The following is a 5,511-nucleotide window of genomic DNA, read 5'->3' on the forward strand; positions in this document are numbered from 1 at the left end:
TCAGCGCCGTCGTGGACGCGGACCTGTGGCTGCCGGGCGCGGGCGCCTCGCTGCTCTCCCCCCACCCAGCCGGCTTCGTGCCGCCGACACGGCCCCAGCCCCGATCTCCTCGCCGGCCTCTCCTCCAGGCTGCCCGGGTGGCCAGCTGTTCCCCGGCGAGTCTGACCCCGCTTGTCATTCATTTCTTCTCTGTTGCTTGTCTTTGGCCAACTAGTACCATGTCATTAAACACACGCAGAAAGATGGGGGCCGAGCTCAGTGGCTGAGGTGCCGGGACTGAGTGGACAGGAGCACGCACGTCCCCACCTCCTTGGGCCCACTGCGGGATGCCCTCGGGGCTGGCAGGGAGCACTCCTACCAACTGACCTGTGTCGTTTTCATCTCCCTTCTCTCTACCAGTCAGTCAATGAGTAATAACAACCGGTCTAATTACTGAATGTTGCAGAAAAGCCTGGTCCCAGCTATGAGAACCAGCTGCCAGAGTGGGGAGGAAGGGGTGAAATGGTCAAAACAAGGGAGAGGTGGATCCAGGTTTGCACAGAGATGATTTGCTGGGGACCTACAGACAGAAATGTGAGGTGGGTGGCCGCCGAGGGGGGCGGATGGCACCCTACCCAGGAGGAAGCGCTTTCGTGCTCAGCTTGTTAAAGGGGGCTGTGGCCATCCATCTAGAATGCCCTGACCTTTCTCAGAAACTATTAACATCTCCAGTGCTAGTTAGAAAATGGCCGCGGTGCTGGGCACTGGTGGCTCTTGCCTATAATCCTGGCTAGTAAGAAGGCAACTAACCAGCAAAAGGCTAGTAGCACTAGCCTAGGGTGAAAAACCTAAGGAACAGTGTGTAGACCTTAAGTTCAACTCTCAATACTGGCACAGAAAGAAGAAAAGGGAGGGAGGAGAGGGTGGGAAAACACTCGAGTGCTGGTGGCTGACACACAATGCTCATTTGTCTTTATCTTTGTTCTGCAGGGTTTGTGGTATGCCAGGGTCACGTGTAGTTTTACCAAGCTGAGTCCTTCCAGTGAGTTGTGTGGAGAGAAGACACTGAGGTTGAAGAAAATAGCTAGTTGGTCTGCAACCAGAGTCATTTCACAAGTATTTATTATCCATAAGGACACCAGCAAACTCGGTCCAAGGAAGAACTTCCAGCAAAGGCTTTCTGGAGGCCGGGAACTGCTTCAGGGTCCACCCTGGCTTCTGCCAGGGATCCACCTCCAGAGCATTGGTCGAGTTGTTTTGGCAAAGTAATAGGCCGAGCAGGGCAGGGCAGTCACAAACACCACTAGGGCACCTGTGTTAAGTATCCAGATCCTTGAGCAGTTTGTTGTCCCTTCAGCTCTAGGGAGATGCCGAATTCATGTCACAGGCGCGGTTAATTAAGGTCTCAGCCTGACTGGCCTTCCCTGGGAGAGGCGGCATTTGCATTGCTTCTGTATTTCACAGGGCTCAGTGCCGGTCTAGCTGGCTTCCTACAAAGGCCCTATGGGCTTTAGGGGGTCTTAAGCTACCCTAGTTCATGTGACATTACAGGAATTAGCCTGTTTAACTTTTGTATGTGTTGGTCCTAGGACTTGAACTCAGGGCCTGGGCTCTGTCCCTGAGCTTTTTTGCTTAAGGCTATTGCTCTACCACTTGAGCCATAGCCCCACTGCTGGCTTTTTGGTGTTAGTTGGAAATAAGAGTCCCACAGACTTTCCTGCATGGGCTCACTTCAAACTGGGATCCTCAGATCTCAGCTTCCTGAGTAGCAAGGGTTGGTTACAGGCATGAGCTACCGGCGCCTAGCTTAGCCTGCAATGTTTTAGGCCCAGTTTGGATTGCATTATGTTATGCAGGAGACAGTTTCAGTTTTGGAAGGGGAATGTCTTTGGATTGACAGAGTGCCTTGGAATGGCAAGTATACAGGGGACATGTGTCCAGTCATGCTTCGATCTTTGTGCCCTGCTTACTTTGTAGATGTCTCTTCTCATGCAGCTCTGAACTGTCTGGTTTCCACAAATCTGCACTCCACACAACCACCGGGTAAGAATGGAGACTCAGATGGAGACTAGGCCCATTCTAGCTCTCATCTGGAGAAGGGTTAAGATACAGGTGTGAAGGACACACAAGGCCCCGCCTTCCCGTGCTGTTCAAGGCATCCTGCTGGGCCCTAGGTCCCAGGTCTGCTTGGAGGATCTGTTAGGGAGTCGGAAGGCCTGTGTATGTGACCTTCTAGGCCAAAATAGCATCCTTACCAAAGGACCAAATAGAATCCAAATGCAGTCTGAACATCAACAGTAGGGGGTGCTGGCGGCTCAGTGAGGCCTGGACCCTGTGTCTCCATGGTAGCCACCATCTCCAGAGATCATTATCCTGAGTCATCACACAGCAGTCACATGCCCTAAGGTGCATTGTGTAATACAAATTTGTAATACAGCAGGGGAGGCAGGGAAGGCTGCAAAGGCAACGGTGGACAAGAAGTGGTGCCATTAAAATGATTGTGGGTTTACAGTGAACAGTCACCTACTGTTTATGAAGCTGAAGCTGTCAGGTCACTGGAAAGGTGTCCCCCTCCCCTCTCCCCCCCAGGACAGTGTCCAAAGCAGGCCAGTTGAAGGGCCTAGCCTTCTGCTTTCCCAAGTTCCCCCAGGTAGAGAATCCCTTAGACTGGTTTTCAAGGTGGATTCCAGGATCCCTGTCCTTTCCCACCCCATCATTCTAGATCGAAATTCCCAGCGGCTCTTCCAAATCATTTCTCTAGGAAGCTGTCCTGTATACATCCCCTGAGTCAAGTCCTGGGGCTTGAACTCAGGGCCTGAATGGTGTCTCTGAGCTTTTTTGCTCAAGATTAGCTCTTCATCACTGGAGCCACAGGTCCATTTCTGGCTTTTTGGTAGTTAATTGGAGGTAAGAGTCTCACACTTTCCTGCCTGGGCTGGCTTTGAACTGTCATCCTCAGATCCCAGCCTCCTTAGTAACTAGAGTTCCAGGTGAGCTTCCAGTGAGTACCCAGCTCCCCTGAGCATTTCTACATTAGAACTCCTGAGCAGGACTTCATTTCATATCCTACCAGCTAGCTCCCCCAGGAAGCACTCTCGTAAGGTGAAAACTAGAACAAAGCTGAGTTCTTCAAGGCCCAACTTCTGTGTAAGGGAAGGACACACTACCCCAGGCTGTAATGAGACAGGGCCTTCAGGATATAGGCCACCCCGGAAAGGGGCGTGGCTGACCCCACCTAGTGCAGCTTGGGGATACAGCTCTCCCTTAGGAAGGGGCTGTGCATCATTGTACCTACCCTTCCATTCAGCACTTGATCTTTGTATGGCAACCCACATGCCTAGTGCAAATGCTAAGATAGTCCTAAATTGAAACACTGGAGATGGTTTGGCTGTGAGAAGATAAGGCCTAAACTATAGCGTTCTGTGAAGTTCATTCCCAAACTGAGAACCAAGTATATTTCCTCCCCTCCCCCACCACACACATACTTTGGTCATGGGGCTTGAACTCTGGGCCTGGGTACTGTCCCTGGGCTCTTCAGCTCAAGGCAAGCTACTATTTGAGCTACAGCACCACTCCTGGTTTTCTGGTGGTTTATTGGAGATGAGTCTCACAGACTTTCCTGCTCCAGTTGGCTTTGAACCAAGATCCTCAGATCTCAGCCTCTTGAGTAGCTAGGATTACAGGCGAGAACCACCAGCCAGGCGCCAAGAACATTCTTTACTGGGATTTCAGCAGAGCCAACCCCCCACCCTCTGTCAGAGGCCCAGAGTCTTGGAAGCAAGAATATTCAAGAAGACTTCATCCTTAAACAAAAATTCTTAATTTTTTGTCTTTTCAAGCAAGTGAATACTTTATTAACATGGTAAGGTTACTTTTTGTTTTTCAAACACGGTAGGGTTTTGACCTCAAACATTTGTCAGGTCTGCTACTGAAATGAACGGAGCTGGACAACACACAGGCCTCCCAGATGCCTCCTCTCTGCCCACTGAGCGTCCACTGCAGACACTTCCACGCTTCTTCCCCACCCATGGCAGGCCTTCGCAAACCTTTAACTTTATGCCTAGACACCCCGAAAATGCAGGAGGGTATGACATCAGCTCGTATGGAGTGTCAGGGTCTCATCTAGGTTCCAGGTCAGATAGAGCCGAGTTACGTTGTCTAAACAAATTCACCAAATGGGTTACATCAGACAGTGTGTCACATAAAATTTAAAATTTGAACAAAATACATCTCTCCTCCTTTGGTCTCACACAGGAATTAAAGTCCCCAAATGCAAACAATCCACCTCCCCCCTTCTCCCGCTCATCAGTCCCAAGACAGGTCAGGCCCATCCACGTTCCCAGCTGAAGTCTGGTCCCTTCTTCAGCAGCGCTTCATGGAGTCTTCTATAACACAGCCCCTTCAGCACCTCCAGAGCTCATGTATCACACACAGACGCAAAGTTCCAGGGAGCGATCAGGTCACACGGGAAAGATCAAAGCACCTCAGAATTTACAAACCACCACCAAAGCCCAGAACACGCGTGACTTCATGGGAGCTCACAATCCGGGCCCTAATTGTGCGCATGGGAGCGTTTTCCAAATACACGTTATTTCCCCAAACAAAACATCCAACCATCAGAACGCCTATTGAGGTCATCAACCACAGACCATCGCAGAAACGCAGTGTAAGTGAGAACAGAGTGCAGACAGAGAAAAAAGGGAAAAAAACAAAAGGCTCTCTGGTTCCAGCTCCTCCATCACGCGACCAGAATCCACTGGCTGGAAACCTAGGGCAGATAGAGAGACTCGGTCAACAAGGGGTTAATCCGGGTGTGATGACGTCCCCACGGTGGGGAGGGGTGTTGTGATGCCTCTCTGGTCTTCTAGCAAAATCTGGAAAGCTCTGGGGGCTGGCTCTGCGCGGTGCCGCAGGGTGGGCCGCATTCGCCCGACTTTGGGGCTGAGAGTTGTACGATCTCTCTTAAGGGACTGCACCCCGGGGTGAGGGTGCACCCCGTGTGGGGACAGGAAAACGACCCCGGCTTTTCCTGTCCCCTGTGGAGTGCGCCCAAGAGAGCGGCGAGCACAGGCGCACGCCGCCATCGCGCTCCTGGGGGGCCCCCCACCCCCGCTCCCGGCAGGTCCCCCCCCCACTGCGCTCCCCGGGGCCCCCCACTCCCGGGGGCTCCCCCCCACTGCGCTCCCCGGGGGGCCCCGCACTCCCGGGGGCTCCTCCCCACTGCGCTCCCCGGGACCCCTCCATCGCGCTCCCCGGGCCCCCCCCCACTCCCGGGGCTCCTCACTCCACTGCGCTCCCCGGGACCCCCCCGCTCCCGAGGCTCCCCACCCCACTGCGCTCCCCGGGGGGCCCCCACTCCCGGGGGCTCCCCACCCCACCGCGCTCCCCGGGGCTCCCCACCCCACTGCGCTCCCCGGGACCCCCCATCGCGCTCCCCGGGGGGGCCCCCACTCCCGGGGCTCCTCACTCCACTGCGCTCCCCGGGGCCTCCCACTCCCGGGGGCTCCCCACCCCACCGCGCTCCCCGGGGGA

This window comes from Dipodomys ordii, unplaced genomic scaffold (assembly GCF_000151885.1).
Source record: "Dipodomys ordii isolate 6190 unplaced genomic scaffold, Dord_2.0 Scaffold71, whole genome shotgun sequence".
Taxonomy (NCBI): Eukaryota; Metazoa; Chordata; class Mammalia; order Rodentia; family Heteromyidae; genus Dipodomys; species Dipodomys ordii.